Source organism: Taudactylus pleione, unplaced genomic scaffold, assembly GCF_031769625.1.
Source record: "Taudactylus pleione unplaced genomic scaffold, aTauple2 ptg000317l, whole genome shotgun sequence".
Classification (NCBI taxonomy): Eukaryota; Metazoa; Chordata; class Amphibia; order Anura; family Myobatrachidae; genus Taudactylus; species Taudactylus pleione.
The window spans coordinates 4,931,809-4,949,877 of record NW_028284718.1 but is presented as its reverse complement, the minus strand read 5'-3'; the positions used below and the strand labels follow the sequence as shown (position 1 = coordinate 4,949,877).

General features: G+C 31.8%; 6 non-coding genes across 6 annotated transcripts; 4 read left to right on the top strand and 2 right to left on the bottom strand.

Moving 5' to 3' along the window:
- Positions 1 to 219: 219 nt before the first annotated feature.
- Positions 220 to 291, top strand: TRNAP-AGG (transfer RNA proline (anticodon AGG)). Its single transcript has one exon. It is a non-coding gene; the product is annotated as a tRNA-Pro (tRNA).
- Positions 292 to 1,508: 1,217 nt separating this feature from the next.
- TRNAP-AGG (transfer RNA proline (anticodon AGG)) lies at positions 1,509 to 1,580 on the top strand. Its single transcript has one exon. It is a non-coding gene; the product is annotated as a tRNA-Pro (tRNA).
- Positions 1,581 to 2,797: 1,217 nt separating this feature from the next.
- On the top strand, positions 2,798 to 2,869 carry TRNAP-AGG (transfer RNA proline (anticodon AGG)). The gene has a single exon. It is a non-coding gene; the product is annotated as a tRNA-Pro (tRNA).
- A 1,217-nt stretch (positions 2,870 to 4,086) lies between these two features.
- On the top strand, positions 4,087 to 4,158 carry TRNAP-AGG (transfer RNA proline (anticodon AGG)). The gene has a single exon. It is a non-coding gene; the product is annotated as a tRNA-Pro (tRNA).
- Positions 4,159 to 6,863: 2,705 nt separating this feature from the next.
- On the bottom strand, positions 6,864 to 6,935 carry TRNAP-UGG (transfer RNA proline (anticodon UGG)). Its single transcript has one exon. It is a non-coding gene; the product is annotated as a tRNA-Pro (tRNA).
- A 10,238-nt stretch (positions 6,936 to 17,173) lies between these two features.
- On the bottom strand, positions 17,174 to 17,245 carry TRNAP-UGG (transfer RNA proline (anticodon UGG)). Its single transcript has one exon. It is a non-coding gene; the product is annotated as a tRNA-Pro (tRNA).
- Positions 17,246 to 18,069: the final 824 nt, after the last annotated feature.

Here is an 18,069-nt window from a genome sequence, read left to right as displayed (position 1 = left end):
TTCGTCCATGAGAGAAGCCCAAACTCTGTAGGCACTCACAAATCTTGTCCCTGCACTTTTCCTATATGCATACCTTAGAAAACTATCTACTGGACCATAAGGAAATATTTTATTTATTCTACAAATTCATTTTTACATAAATGTATATGGTGTTTTAAAAACAAAAAGCTATTTTCTAAAAATCAATTGAAAAATCCAAAGAAAAAACTTCAGGTAGGTGGCTTGTTGGTCTAGGGGTATGACTCTCGCTTAGGGTGCGAGAGGTCCCGGGTTCAAATCCTGGACGAGCCCAAATTTTCAGATTCTTTGAAATGGTTCTATTATCTTATTGTAGTCAATTTCCTGAGTGAATTTCAACTGAATGTTGTTTTTTCAAAACTCTCAAAATAGATTGTATTTACTAATTTGCACAATTGAATTTTGTTTTTTGTCAAACTGCTAAAATTATTTGTAAGTACTTATCTGCACACAGCATGTGACATGTCTTGGGTTTAATCCATCAGAAAAACTCTGCTGGGCATCATAAAACTTTGCACAGCAATTTTCAAGCAAGTATACTTAGAAAATTATTGACTATTAGGAAATATTTTATTTATGCTAATATTTCCTCCTTGTACACATTAGTGACTGCTTTAAAATAATATAATTTTCACATAAAATTGGTTAAGATATCAAATAAAACATGCTTACTTGATGATTCTATGATTTTCGTTTTGGGCACGACAGGTCCCTGGTTCAATTCCCTGACGAGCCCTCTCTTTCTTTTTACGGTGCATCTCATGGTTTATATATATCTGATTTTCTCAATTGGCTAAGTCAATAGCATCAACTGAGTTTTGTTTTTGCCATACTCCCAATAGAATTTGTACATACTTATGAATCTTGCCTTCATCATTTTCCTATTGCCTTTCTTCTATTTATGCATGATTTACACATAGCTTTTTACAAATCTTGGGATTTATCGATCAGACAAGTCCAAACTCTGTCGCCATTTTTATATCTTGTCACTGCACTTTCCAAATAAGCACACATAGAAAACTATCAATAGAATCTTACGAAAACATTTTAGTTGTACTACAAATAAGAGCATACTTATTAAAATTTCAACCGTATTGTGGTATATCAGGAAAACTGCAGGTTCCCTTCTGTCTAGATAGCTTTGAATGTTTTAAAAGAATAGTCTCACTTTGAAACACAAAAAGTTCAAAAATGAAATTGCAAGGTATTCTTTTGCCTTTCTTCTGAGTCTGGAAGCATGATTTGTACATTGCAAATGACAAGTCTTTAGCTTCGTCCATGAGAGAAGCCCAAACTCTGTAGGCACTCACAAATCTTGTCCCTGCACTTTTCCTATATGCATACCTTAGAAAACTATCTACTGGACCATAAGGAAATATTTTATTTATTCTACAAATTCATTTTTACATAAATGTATATGGTGTTTTAAAAACAAAAAGCTATTTTCTAAAAATCAATTGAAAAATCCAAAGAAAAATCTTCGGATAGGTGGCTCGTTGGTCTAGGGGTATGATTCTCGCTTAGGGTGCGAGAGGTCCCGGGTTCAAATCCTGGATGAGCCCAAATTTTCAGATTCTTTGAAATGGTTCTATTATCTTATTGTAGTCAATTTCCTGAGTGAATTTCAACTGAATGTTGTTTTTTCAAAACTCACAAAATAGATTGTATTTACTAATTTGCACATTTGAATTTTGTTTTTTGTCAAACTGCTATAATTATTTGTAAGTACTTATCTGCACACAGCATGTGACATGTCTTGGGTTTTATCAATCAGAAAAACTCTGCTGGGCATCATAAAACTTTGCACAGCAATTTTCAAGCAAGTATACTTAGAAAATTATTGACTATTAGGAAATATTTTATTTATGCTAATATTTCCTCCTTGTACACATTAGTGACTGCTTTAAAATAATATAATTTTCACATAAAATTGGTTAAGATATCAAATAAAACATGCTTACTTGATGATTCTATGATTTTCGTTTTGGGCGCGACAGGTCCCTGGTTCAATTCCCTGACGAGCCCTCTCTTTCTTTTTACGGTGCATCTCATGGTTTATATATATCTGATTTTCTCAATTGGCTAAGTTAATAGCATCAACTGAGTTTTGTTTTTGCCATACTCCCAATAGAATTTGTACATACTTATGAATCTTGCCTTCATCATTTTCCTATTGCCTTTCTTCTATTTATGCATGATTTACACATAGTTTTTTACAAGTCTTGGGTTTTATCGATCAGACAAGTCCAAACTCTGTCGCCATTTTTATATCTTGTCACTGCACTTTCCAAATAAGCACACATAGAAAACTATCAATAAAATCTTACGAAAACATATTAGTTGTACTACAAATAAGAGCATACTTATTAAAATTTCAACCGTATTGTGGTATATCAGGAATACTGCAGGTTCCCTTCTGTCTAGATAGCTTTGAATGTTTTAAAAGAATAGTCACACTTTGAAACACAAAAAGTTCAAAAATGAAATTGCAAGGTTTTCTTTTGCCTTTCTTCTGTGTCTGGAAGCATGATTTGTACATTGCATATGTCAAGTCTTTAGCTTCATCCATGAGAGAAGTCCAAACTCTGTAGGCACTCACAAATCTTGTCCCTGCACTTTTCCTATATGCATACCTTAGAAAACTATCTACTGGACCATAAGGAAATATTTTTTTTATTCTACAAATTCATTTTTACATAAATGTATATGGTGTTTTAAAAACAAAAAGCTATTTTCTAAAAATCAATTGAAAAATCCAAAGAAAAAACTTCAGGTAGGTGGCTCATTGGTCTAGGGGTATGATTCTCGCTTAGGGTGCGAGAGGTCCTGGGTTCAAATCCCGGATGAGCCCCAATTTTCAGATTCTTTGTAATGGTTCTATTATCTTATTGTAGTCAATTTCCTGAGTGAATTTCAACTGAATGTTGTTTTTTCAAAACTCTCAAAATAGATTGTATTTACTAATTTGCACATTTGAATTTTGTTTTTTGTCAAACTGCTATAATTATTTGTAAGTACTTATCTGCACACAGCATGTGACATGTCTTTGGTTTTATCCATCAGAAAAACTCTGCTGGGCATCATAAAACTTTGCACAGCAATTTTCAAGCAAGTATACTTAGAAAATTATTGACTATTAGGAAATATTTTATTTATGCTAATATTTCCTCCTTGTACACATTAGTGACTGCTTTAAAATAATATAATTTTCACATAAAATTGGTTAAGATATCAAATAAAACATGCTTACTTGATGATTCTATGTTTTTCGTTTTGGGCGCGACAGGTCCCTGGTTCAATTCCCTGACGAGCCCTCTCTTTCTTTTTACGGTGCATCTCATGGTTTATATATATCTGATTTTCTCAATTGGCTAAGTCAAAAGCATCAACTGAGTTTTGTTTTTGCCATACTCGCAATAGAATTTGTACATACTTATGAATCTTGCCTTCATCATTTTCCTATTGCCTTTCTTCTATTTATGCATGATTTACACATAGTTTTTTACAAGTCTTGGGTTTTATCGATCAGACAAGTCCAAACTCTGTCGCCATTTTTATATCTTGTCACTGCACTTCCCAAATAAGCACACATAGAAAACTATCAATAGAATCTTACGAAAACATTTTAGTTGTACTACAAATAAGAGCATACTTATTAAAATTTCAACCGTAGTGTGGTATATCCGGAAAACTGCAGGTTCCCTTCTGTCTAGATAGCTTTGAATGTTTTAAAAGAATAGTCTCACTTTGAAACACAAAAAGTTCAAAAATGAAATTGCAAGGTTTTCTTTTGCCTTTCTTCTGTGTCTGGAAGCATGATTTGTACATTGCATATGACAAGTCTTTAGCTTCGTCCATGAGAGAAGTCCAAACTCTGTAGGCACTCACAAATCTTGTCCCTGCACTTTTCCTATATGCATACCTTAGAAAACTATCTACTGGACCATAAGGAAATATTTTTTTTATTCTACAAATTCATTTTTACATAAATGTATATGGTGTTTTAAAAACAAAAAGCTATTTTCTAAAAATCAATTGAAAAATCAAAAGAAAAAACTTCAGGTAGGTGGCTCGTTGGTCTAGGGGTATGATTCTCGCTTAGGATCCGAGAGGTCCCGGGTTCAAATCCCGGATGAGCCCAAATTTTCAGATTCTTTGAAATGGTTCTATTATCTTATTGTAGTCAATTTCCTGAGTGAATTTCAACTGAATGTTGTTTTTTCAAAACTCTCAAAATAGATTGTATTTACTAATTTGCACATTTGAATTTTGTTTTTTGTCAACCTGCTATAATTATTTGTAAGTACTTATCTGCACACAGCATGTGACATGTCTTGGGTTTTATCCATCAGAAAAACTCTGCTGGGCATCATAAAACTTTGCACAGCAATTTTCAAGCAAGTATACTTAGAAAATTATTGACTATTAGGAAATATTTTATTTATGCTAATATTTCCTCCTTGTACACATTAGTGACTGCTTTAAAATAATATAATTTTCACATAAAATTGGTTAAGATATCAAATAAAACATGCTTACTTGATGATTCTATGATTTTCGTTTTGGGCGCGACAGGTCCCTGGTTCAATTCCCTGACGAGCCCTCTCTTTCTTTTTACGGTGCATCTCATGGTATATAAATATCTGATTTTCTCAATTGGCTAAGTCAAAAGCATCAACTGAGTTTTGTTTTTGCCATACTCCCAATAGAATTTGTACATACTTATGAATCTTGCCTTCATCATTTTCCTATTGCCTTTCTTCTATTTATGCATGATTTACACATAGTTTTTTACAAGTCTTGGGTTTTATCGATCAGACAAGTCCAAACTCTGTCGCCATTTTTATATCTTGTCACTGCACTTTCCAAATAAGCACACATAGAAAACTATCAATAGAATCTTACGAAAACATTTTAGTTGTACTACAAATAAGAGCATACTTATTAAAATTTCAACCGTATTGTGGTATATCAGGAAAACTGCAGGTTCCCTTCTGTCTAGATAGCTTTGAATGTTTTAAAAGAATAGTCTCACTTTGAAACACAAAAAGTTCAAAAATAAATTGCAAGGTTTTCTTTTGCCTTTCTTCTGTGTCTGGAAGCATGATTTGTACATTGCATATGACAAGTCTTTAGCTTCGTCCATGAGAGAAGTCCAAACTGTGTAGGCACTCACAAATCTTGTCCCTGCACTTTTCCTATATGCATACCTTAGAAAACTAATGTATACAAGGAGGAAAAATTAGCATAAATAAAATATTTCCTAATAGTCAATATTTTTCTAAGTATACTTGCTTGGAAATTGCTGTGCAAAGTTTTATGATGCCCAGCAGAGTATTTCTGATGGATAAAACCCAAGACATGTCACATGCTATGTGCAGGTAAGTAATTACAAATAATTTTAGCAGTTTGACAAAAAACAAAATTCAATTGTGCAAATAAGTAAATCCAATCTATTTTGAGAGTTTTGAAAAAACAATATTCAGTTGAAATTCACTCTGGAAATTGACTTCAATAAGATAATGGAACCATGTCAAAGAATCTAAAAATTTGGGCTCGTCCGGGATTTGAACCCGTGACCTCTCGCACCCAAAGTGAGAATGATAAAGTCATCAAGTAAGCATGTTTTATTTGATTTCTTAACTGTTTTTATGTGAAAATTGTATTATTTTAAAGCAGTCACTAATGTATACAAGGTGGAAATATTAGCATAAATAAAATATTTCCTAATAGTCAATATTTTTCTAAGTATACTTGCTTGGAAATTGCTGTGCAAAGTTTTATGATGCCCAGCAGAGTTTTTCTGACGGATAAAACCCAAGACATGTCACATGCTATGTGCAGGTAAGTAATTACAAATAATTTTAGCAGTTTGACAAAAAACAAAATTCAATTGTGCAAATAAGTATATCCAATCTATTTTGTGAGTTTTTAAAAAATAATATTCAATTGAAGAATTTACTCAGGAAATTGACTTCAATAAGATAATGGAACTATGTAAAAGAATCTGAAAATTTGGGCTCGTCCATGATTTGAACCTGGGACCTCTCACACCCTAAGCGAGAATCTTAACCCTAGACCAACAAGCCACATACCTGGACATTTTTCTATTGATTTTTCAATTGATTTAATGAAAATAGCTTTTTTTTTTTTAAAAACACCATATACATTTATGTAAAAATGAATTTGTAGAATTAATAAAATATTTCCTTATGGTCCAGTAGATAGTTTTCTAAGTGTGCATATAGGAAAAGTGCAGGGACAAGATTTGTGAGTGCCTCCAGAGTTTGGACTTCTCTCATGGATGAAGCTAAAGACTTGTCATATGCAATGTACAAATCATGCTTCCAGACACAGAAGAAAGGCAAAAGAAAACCTTTCAATTTCATTTTTGAACTTTTTGTGTTTCAAAATGAGACTATTCTTTTAAAACATTCAAAGCTATCTAGACAGTAGGGAACCTGCAGTTTTCCTAATATACCACAATACAGTTGAAATTTGAATAAGTATGCTCTTATTTTTAGAACAACTAAAATGTTTCCGTAAGATTCTATTGATAGTTTTCTTTGTGTGCTTATTTGGAAAGTGCAGTGACAAGATTTAAAAATGGCTACAGAGTTTGGACTTGTCTGATCGATAAAACCCAAGACTTGTCAAAAGCTATGTGTAAATCATGCATAAATAGAAGAAAGGCAATTGAAAAATGATGAAGGCAAGATTCATAAGTATGTACAAATTCTATTGGGAGTATGGCAAAAACAAAACTCAGTTGATGCTATTAACTTAGCCAATTGAGAAAATCTGATATATATAAACCATGAGAAGCACCGTAAAAAAGAAATAGAGGGCTCGTCCGGGATTTGAACCCGGGACCTCTCGCACCCAAAGCGAGAATAATACCCCTAGACTAACGAGCCAACTGAAACAAGTCTGTTTTATTTGATTTCTTAACTATTTTATGTGAAAATGGTGTTCTTTTAAAGCAGTCACTAATGTATACAAGGAGGAAAAATTAGCATAAATAAAATATTTCCTAATAGTCAATATTTTTCTAAGTATACTTGCTTGGAAATTGCTGTGCAAAGTTTTATGATGCCCAGCAGAGTTTTTCTGATAGATAAACCCAAGACATGTCACATGCTATGTTCAGATAAGTACTTACAAATAGTTTTAGCAGTTTGACAAAAAACAAAATTCAATTGTGCAAATAAGTAAATCCAATCTATTTTGAGAGTTTTGAAAAAACAATATTCAGTTGAAATTCACTCTGGAAATTGACTTCAATAAGATAATGGAACCATGTCAAAGAATCTAAAAATTTGGGCTCGTCCGGGATTTGAACCCGTGACCTCTCGCACCCAAAGTGAGAATGATAGAGTCATCAAAAGCATGTTTTATTTGATTTCTTAACTGTTTTTATGTGAAAATTGTATTATTGTAAAGCAGTCACTAATGTATACAAGGTGGAAATAATAGCATAAATAAAATATTTCCTAATAGTCAATATTTTTCTAAGTATACTTGCTTGGAAATTGCTGTGCAAAGTTTTATGATGCCCAGCAGAGTATTTCTGATGGATAAAACACAAGACATGTCACATGCTATGTGTATGTAAGTAATTACAAATAATTTTAGCAGTTTGACAAAAAACAAAATTCAATTGTGCAAATAAGTAAATCCAATCTATTTTGAGAGTTTTGAAAAAACAATATTCAGTTGAAATTCACTCTGGAAATTGACTTCAATAAGATAATGGAACCATGGCAAAGAATCTAAAAATTTGGGCTCGTCCGGGATTTGAACCCGTGACCTCTCGCACCCAAAGTGAGAATGATAGAGTCATCAAGTAAGCATGTTTTATTTGATTTTTAACTGTTTTTATGTGAAAATTGTATTATTTTAAAGCAGTCACTAATGTATACAAGGTGGAAATATTAGCTTAAATAAAATATTTCCTAATAGTCAATATTTTTCTAAGTATACTTGCTTGGAAATTGCTGTGCAAAGTTTTATGATGCCCAGCAGAGTTTTTCTGATGGATAAAACCCAAGACATGTCACATGCTATGTGCAGGTAAGTAATTACAAATAATTTTAGCCGTTTGACAAAAAACAAAATTCAATTGTGCAAATAAGTAAATCCAATCTATTTTGTGAGTTTTTAAAAAATAATATTCAATTGAAGATTTTACTCAGGAAATTGACTTCAATAAGATAATGAAACTAAGTCAAAGAATCTGAAAAATTGGGCTCGTCCATGATTTGAACATGGGACCTCTCACACCCTAAGCGAGAATCTTAACCCTAGACCAACAAGCCACCTACCTGAACATTTTTCTATTGATTTTTCAATTGATTTAAAGAAAATAGCTTTTTGTTTTTAAAAACACCATATACATTTATGTAAAAATGAATTTGTAGAATAAATAAAATATTTCCTTATGGTCCAGTAGATAGTTTTCTAAGTATGCATATAGGAAAAGTGCAGGGACAAGATTTGTGAGTGCCTACAGAGTTTGGACTTCTTTCATGGACGAAGCTAAAGACTTGTCATATGCAATGTACAAATCATGCTTCCAGACAAAGAAGAAAGGCAAAAGAAAACCTTGCAATTTCATTTTTGAACTTTTTGTGTTTCAAAATGAGACTATTCTTTTAAAACATTCAAAGCTATCTAGACAGTAGGGAACCTGCAGGTTTCCTAATATTCTACAATACAGTTGAAATTTGAATAAGTATGCTCTTATTTTTAGAACAACTAAAATGTTTCCGTAAGATTCTATTGATAGTTTTCTTTGTGTGCTTATTTGGAAAGTGCAGTGACAAGATTTAAAAATGGCTACAGAGTTTGGACTTGTCTGATCGATAAAACCCAAGACTTGTCAAAAGCTATGTGTAAATCATGCATAAATAGAAGAAAGGCAATTGAAAAATGATGAAGGCAAGATTCATAAGTATGTACAAATTCTATTGGGAGTATGGCAAAAACAAAACTCAGTTGATGCTATTAACTTAGCCAATTGAGAAAATCAGATAAATATAATCCATGAGAAGCACCATAAAAACGAAATAGAGGGGTCGTCCGGGATTTGAACCTGGGACCTCTCACACCCAAAGCGAGAATCATACCCCTAGACTAACGAGCCAACTGAAACAAGTCTGTTTTATTTGATTTCTTAACTATTTTATGTGAAAATGGTGTTCTTTTAAAGCAGTCACTAATGTATACAAGGAGGAAAAATTAGCATAAATAAAATATTTCCTAATAGTCAATATTTTTCTAAGTATACTTGCTTGGAAATTGCTGTGCAAAGTTTTATGATGCCCAGCAGAGTTTTTCTGATGGATATATCCCAAGACATGTCACATGCTATGTTCAGATAAGTACTTACAAATAATTATAGCAGTTTGACAAAAAACAAAATTCAATTGTGCAAATAAGTAAATCCAATCTATTTTGAGAGTTTTGAAAAAACAATATTCAGTTGAAATTCACTCTGGAAATTGACTTCAATAAGATAATGGAACCATGTCAAAGAATCTAAACATTTGGGCTCGTCCGGGATTTGAACACGTGAACTCTCGCACCCAAAGTGAGAATGATAGAGTCATCAAATAAGCATGTTTTATTTGATTTCTTTACTGTTTTTATGTGAAAATTGTATTATTTTAAAGCAGTCACTAATGTATACAAGGTGGAAATAATAGCATAAATAAAATATTTCCTAATAGTCAATATTTTTCTAAGTATACTTGCTTGGAAATTGCTGTGCAAAGTTTTATGATGCCCAGCAGAGTTTTTCTGATGGATAAAACCCAAGATATGTCACATGCTATGTTCAGATAAGTACTTACAAATAATTTTAGCAGTTTGACAAAAAACAAAATTTAATTGTGCAAATAAGTAAATCCAATCTATTTTGAGAGTTTTGAAAAACAATATTCAGTTGAAATTCACTCTGGAAATTGACTTCAATAAGATAATGGAACCATGTCAAAGAATCTAAAAATTTGGGCACGTCCGGGAGTTGAACCCATGACCTCTCGCACCCAAAGTGAGAATGATAGAGTCATCAAGTAAGCATGTTTTATTTGATTTCTTAACTGTTTTTATGTGAAAATTGTATTATTTTAAAGCAGTCACTAATGTATACAAGGTGGAAATATTAGCATAAATAAAATATTTCCTAATAGTCAATATTTTTCTAAGTATATTTGCTTGGAAATTGCTGTGCAAAGTTTTATGATGCCCAGCAGAGTATTTCTGATGGATAAAACCCAAGACATGTCACATGCTATGTGCAGGTAAGTAATTACAAATAATTTTAGCAGTTTGACAAAAAACAAAATTCAATTGTGCAAATAAGTAAATCCAATCTATTTTGAGAGTTTTGAAAAAACAATATTCAGTTGAAATTCACTCTGGAAATTGACTTCAATAAGATAATGGAACCATGTCAAAGAATCTAAAAATTTGGGCTCGTCCGGGATTTGAACCCGTGACCTCTCGCACCCAAAGTGAGAATGATAGAGTCATCAAGTAAGCATGTTTTATTTGATTTCTTAACTGTTTTTATGTGAAAATTGTATTATTTTAAAGCAGTCACTAATGTATACAAGGTGGAAATATTAGCATAAATAAAATATTTCCTAATAGTCAATATTTTTCTAAGTATAGTTGCTTGGAAATTGCTGTGCAAAGTTTTATGATGCCCAGCAGAGTTTTTCTGATGGATAAAACCCAAGACATGTCACATGCTATGTGCAGGTAAGTAATTACAAATAATTTTAGCCGTTTGACAAAAAACAAAATTCAATTGTGCAAATAAGTAAATCCAATCTATTTTGTGAGTTTTTAAAAAATAATATTCAATTGAAGATTTTACTCAGGAAATTGACTTCAATAAGATAATGAAACTAAGTCAAAGAATCTGAAAAATTGGGCTCGTCCATGATTTGAACATGGGACCTCTCACACCCTAAGCGAGAATCTTAACCCTAGACCAACAAGCCACCTACCTGAACATTTTTCTATTGATTTTTCAATTGATTTAAAGAAAATAGCTTTTTGTTTTTAAAAACACCATATACATTTATGTAAAAATGAATTTGTAGAATAAATAAAATATTTCCTTATGGTCCAGTAGATAGTTTTCTAAGTATGCATATAGGAAAAGTGCAGGGACAAGATTTGTGAGTGCCTACAGAGTTTGGACTTCTTTCATGGACGAAGCTAAAGACTTGTCATATGCAATGTACAAATCATGCTTCCAGACAAAGAAGAAAGGCAAAAGAAAACCTTGCAATTTCATTTTTGAACTTTTTGTGTTTCAAAATGAGACTATTCTTTTAAAACATTCAAAGCTATCTAGACAGTAGGGAACCTGCAGGTTTCCTAATATTCTACAATACAGTTGAAATTTGAATAAGTATGCTCTTATTTTTAGAACAACTAAAATGTTTCCGTAAGATTCTATTGATAGTTTTCTTTGTGTGCTTATTTGGAAAGTGCAGTGACAAGATTTAAAAATGGCTACAGAGTTTGGACTTGTCTGATCGATAAAACCCAAGACTTGTCAAAAGCTATGTGTAAATCATGCATAAATAGAAGAAAGGCAATTGAAAAATGATGAAGGCAAGATTCATAAGTATGTACAAATTCTATTGGGAGTATGGCAAAAACAAAACTCAGTTGATGCTATTAACTTAGCCAATTGAGAAAATCAGATAAATATAATCCATGAGAAGCACCATAAAAACGAAATAGAGGGGTCGTCCGGGATTTGAACCTGGGACCTCTCACACCCAAAGCGAGAATCATACCCCTAGACTAACGAGCCAACTGAAACAAGTCTGTTTTATTTGATTTCTTAACTATTTTATGTGAAAATGGTGTTCTTTTAAAGCAGTCACTAATGTATACAAGGAGGAAAAATTAGCATAAATAAAATATTTCCTAATAGTCAATATTTTTCTAAGTATACTTGCTTGGAAATTGCTGTGCAAAGTTTTATGATGCCCAGCAGAGTTTTTCTGATGGATATATCCCAAGACATGTCACATGCTATGTTCAGATAAGTACTTACAAATAATTTTAGCAGTTTGACAAAAAACAAAATTCAATTGTGCAAATAAGTAAATCCAATCTATTTTGAGAGTTTTGAAAAAACAATATTCAGTTGAAATTCACTCTGGAAATTGACTTCAATAAGATAATGGAACCATGTCAAAGAATCTAAACATTTGGGCTCGTCCGGGATTTGAACACGTGAACTCTCGCACCCAAAGTGAGAATGATAGAGTCATCAAATAAGCATGTTTTATTTGATTTCTTTACTGTTTTTATGTGAAAATTGTATTATTTTAAAGCAGTCACTAATGTATACAAGGTGGAAATAATAGCATAAATAAAATATTTCCTAATAGTCAATATTTTTCTAAGTATACTTGCTTGGAAATTGCTGTGCAAAGTTTTATGATGCCCAGCAGAGTTTTTCTGATGGATAAAACCCAAGATATGTCACATGCTATGTTCAGATAAGTACTTACAAATAATTTTAGCAGTTTGACAAAAAACAAAATTTAATTGTGCAAATAAGTAAATCCAATCTATTTTGAGAGTTTTGAAAAACAATATTCAGTTGAAATTCACTCTGGAAATTGACTTCAATAAGATAATGGAACCATGTCAAAGAATCTAAAAATTTGGGCACGTCCGGGAGTTGAACCCATGACCTCTCGCACCCAAAGTGAGAATGATAGAGTCATCAAGTAAGCATGTTTTATTTGATTTCTTAACTGTTTTTATGTGAAAATTGTATTATTTTAAAGCAGTCACTAATGTATACAAGGTGGAAATATTAGCATAAATAAAATATTTCCTAATAGTCAATATTTTTCTAAGTATATTTGCTTGGAAATTGCTGTGCAAAGTTTTATGATGCCCAGCAGAGTATTTCTGATGGATAAAACCCAAGACATGTCACATGCTATGTGCAGGTAAGTAATTACAAATAATTTTAGCAGTTTGACAAAAAACAAAATTCAATTGTGCAAATAAGTAAATCCAATCTATTTTGAGAGTTTTAAAAAAACAATATTCAGTTGAAATTCACTCTGGAAATTGACTTCAATAAGATAATGGAACCATGTCAAAGAATCTAAAAATTTGGTCTCGTCCGGGATTTGAACCCGTGACCTCTCGCACCCAAAGTGAGAATGATAGAGTCATCAAGTAAGCATGTTTTATTTGATTTCTTAACTGTTTTTATGTGAAAATTGTATTATTTTAAAGCAGTCACTAATGTATACAAGGTGGAAATATTAGCATAAATAAAATATTTCCTAATAGTCAATATTTTTCTAAGTATAGTTGCTTGGAAATTGCTGTGCAAAGTTTTATGATGCCCAGCAGAGTTTTTCTGACGGATAAAACCCAAGACATGTCACATGCTATGTGCAGGTAAGTAATTACAAATAATTTTAGCAGTTTGACAAAAAACAAAATTCAATTGTGCAAATAAGTATATCCAATCTATTTTGTGAGTTTTTAAAAAATAATATTCAATTGAAGAATTTACTCAGGAAATTGACTTCAATAAGATAATGGAACTATGTAAAAGAATCTGAAAATTTGGGCTCGTCCATGATTTCAACCTGGGACCTCTCACACCCTAAGCGAGAATCTTAACCCTAGACCAACAAGCCACATACCTGAACATTTTTCTATTGATTTTTCAATTGATTTAATGAAAATAGCTTTTTGTTTTTAAAAACACCATATACATTTATGTAAAAATGAATTTGTAGAATAAATAAAATATTTCCTTATGGTCCAGTAGATAGTTTTCTAAGTATGCATATAGGAAAAGTGCAGGGACAAGATTTGTGAGTGCCTACAGAGTTTGGACTTCTCTCATGGACAAAGCAAAATACTTGTCATATGCAATGTACAAATCATGCTTCCAGACACAGAAGAAAGGCAAAAGAAAACCTTGCAATTTCATTTTTGAACTTTTTGTGTTTCAAAATGAGACTATTCTTTTAAAACATTCAAAGCTATCTAGACAGTAGGGAACCTGCAGGTTTCCTAATATTCTACAATACAGTTGAAATTTGAATAAGTATGCTCTTATTTTTAGAACAACTAAAATGTTTCCGTAAGATTCTATTGATAGTTTTCTTTGTGTGCTTATTTGGAAAGTGCAGTGACAAGATTTAAAAATGGCTACAGAGTTTGGACTTGTCTGATCGATAAAACCCAAGACTTGTCAAAAGCTATGTGTAAATCATGCATAAATAGAAGAAAGGCAATTGAAAAATGATGAAGGCAAGATTCATAAGTATGTACAAATTCTATTGGGAGTATGGCAAAAACAAAACTCAGTTGATGCTATTAACTTAGCCAATTGAGAAAATCAGATAAATATAATCCATGAGAAGCACCATAAAAACGAAATAGAGGGGTCGTCCGGGATTTGAACCTGGGACCTCTCACACCCAAAGCGAGAATCATACCCCTAGACTAACGAGCCAACTGAAACAAGTCTGTTTTATTTGATTTCTTAACTATTTTATGTGAAAATGGTGTTCTTTTAAAGCAGTCACTAATGTATACAAGGAGGAAAAATTAGCATAAATAAAATATTTCCTAATAGTCAATATTTTTCTAAGTATACTTGCTTGGAAATTGCTGTGCAAAGTTTTATGATGCCCAGCAGAGTTTTTCTGATGGATATATCCCAAGACATGTCACATGCTATGTTCAGATAAGTACTTACAAATAATTTTAGCAGTTTGACAAAAAACAAAATTCAATTGTGCAAATAAGTAAATCCAATCTATTTTGAGAGTTTTGAAAAAACAATATTCAGTTGAAATTCACTCTGGAAATTGACTTCAATAAGATAATGGAACCATGTCAAAGAATCTAAACATTTGGGCTCGTCCGGGATTTGAACACGTGAACTCTCGCACCCAAAGTGAGAATGATAGAGTCATCAAATAAGCATGTTTTATTTGATTTCTTTACTGTTTTTATGTGAAAATTGTATTATTTTAAAGCAGTCACTAATGTATACAAGGTGGAAATAATAGCATAAATAAAATATTTCCTAATAGTCAATATTTTTCTAAGTATACTTGCTTGGAAATTGCTGTGCAAAGTTTTATGATGCCCAGCAGAGTTTTTCTGATGGATAAAACCCAAGATATGTCACATGCTATGTTCAGATAAGTACTTACAAATAATTTTAGCAGTTTGACAAAAAACAAAATTTAATTGTGCAAATAAGTAAATCCAATCTATTTTGAGAGTTTTGAAAAACAATATTCAGTTGAAATTCACTCTGGAAATTGACTTCAATAAGATAATGGAACCATGTCAAAGAATCTAAAAATTTGGGCACGTCCGGGAGTTGAACCCATGACCTCTCGCACCCAAAGTGAGAATGATAGAGTCATCAAGTAAGCATGTTTTATTTGATTTCTTAACTGTTTTTATGTGAAAATTGTATTATTTTAAAGCAGTCACTAATGTATACAAGGTGGAAATATTAGCATAAATAAAATATTTCCTAATAGTCAATATTTTTCTAAGTATATTTGCTTGGAAATTGCTGTGCAAAGTTTTATGATGCCCAGCAGAGTATTTCTGATGGATAAAACCCAAGACATGTCACATGCTATGTGCAGGTAAGTAATTACAAATAATTTTAGCAGTTTGACAAAAAACAAAATTCAATTGTGCAAATAAGTAAATCCAATCTATTTTGAGAGTTTTAAAAAAACAATATTCAGTTGAAATTCACTCTGGAAATTGACTTCAATAAGATAATGGAACCATGTCAAAGAATCTAAAAATTTGGTCTCGTCCGGGATTTGAACCCGTGACCTCTCGCACCCAAAGTGAGAATGATAGAGTCATCAAGTAAGCATGTTTTATTTGATTTCTTAACTGTTTTTATGTGAAAATTGTATTATTTTAAAGCAGTCACTAATGTATACAAGGTGGAAATATTAGCATAAATAAAATATTTCCTAATAGTCAATATTTTTCTAAGTATAGTTGCTTGGAAATTGCTGTGCAAAGTTTTATGATGCCCAGCAGAGTTTTTCTGACGGATAAAACCCAAGACATGTCACATGCTATGTGCAGGTAAGTAATTACAAATAATTTTAGCAGTTTGACAAAAAACAAAATTCAATTGTGCAAATAAGTATATCCAATCTATTTTGTGAGTTTTTAAAAAATAATATTCAATTGAAGAATTTACTCAGGAAATTGACTTCAATAAGATAATGGAACTATGTAAAAGAATCTGAAAATTTGGGCTCGTCCATGATTTGAACCTGGGACCTCTCACACCCTAAGCGAGAATCTTAACCTTAGACCAACAAGCCACATACCTGAACATTTTTCTATTGATTTTTCAATTGATTTAATGAAAATAGCTTTTTGTTTTTAAAAACACCATATACATTTATGTAAAAATGAATTTGTAGAATAAATAAAATATTTCCTTATGGTCCAGTAGATAGTTTTCTAAGTATGCATATAGGAAAAGTGCAGGGACAAGATTTGTGAGTGCCTACAGAGTTTGGACTTCTCTCATGGACAAAGCAAAATACTTGTCATATGCAATGTACAAATCATGCTTCCAGACACAGAAGAAAGGCAAAAGAAAACCTTGCAATTTCATTTTTGAACTTTTTGTGTTTCAAAATGAGACTATTCTTTTAAAACATTCAAAGCTATCTAGACAGTAGGGAACCTGCAGGTTTCCTAATATTCTACAATACAGTTGAAATTTGAATAAGTATGCTCTTATTTTTAGAACAACTAAAATGTTTCCGTAAGATTCTATTGATAGTTTTCTTTGTGTGCTTATTTGGAAAGTGCAGTGACAAGATTTAAAAATGGCTACAGAGTTTGGACTTGTCTGATCGATAAAACCCAAGACTTGTCAAAAGCTATGTGTAAATCATGCATAAATAGAAGAAAGGCAATTGAAAAATGATGAAGGCAAGATTCATAAGTATGTACAAATTCTATTGGGAGTATGGCAAAAACAAAACTCAGTTGATGCTATTAACTTAGCCAATTGAGAAAATCAGATATATATAAACCATGAGATGCACCGTAAAAAAGAAATAGAGGGCTCGTCCGGGATTTGAACCCGGGACCTCTCGCACCCAAAGCGAGAATCATACCCCTAGACTAACGAGCCAACTGAAACAGGTCTGTTTTATTTGATTTCTTAACTATTTTTTGTGAAAATGGTATTCTTTTAAAGCAGTCACTAATGTATACAAGGAGGAAAAATTAGCATAAATAAAATATTTCCTAATAGTCAATATTTTTCTAAGTATACTTGCTTGGAAATTGCTGTGCAAAGTTTTATGATGCCCAGCAGAGTTTTTCTGATGGATATATCCCAAGACATGTCACATGCTATGTTCAGATAAGTACTTACAAATAATTTTAGCAGTTTGACAAAAAACAAAATTCAATTGTGCAAATAAGTAAATCCAATCTATTTTGAGAGTTTTGAAAAAACAATATTCAGTTGAAATTCACTCTGGAAATTGACTTCAATAAGATAATGGAACCATGTCAAAGAATCTAAAAATTTGGGCTCGTCCGGGATTTGAACCCGTGACCTCTCGCACCCAAAGTGAGAATGATAGAGTCATCAAATAAGCATGTTTTATTTGATTTCTTTACTGTTTTTATGTGAAAATTTTATTATTTTAAAGCAGTCACTAATGTATACAAGGTGGAAATAATAGCATAAATAAAATATTTCCTAATAGTCAATATTTTTCTAAGTATACTTGCTTGGAAATTGCTGTGCAAAGTTTTATGATGCCCAGCAGAGTTTTTCTGATGGATAAAACCCAAGATATGTCACATGCTATGTTCAGATAAGTACTTACAAATAATTTTAGCAGTTTGACAAAAAACAAAATTTAATTGTGCAAATAAGTAAATCCAATCTATTTTGAGAGTTTTGAAATACAATATTCAGTTGAAATTCACTCTGGAAATTGA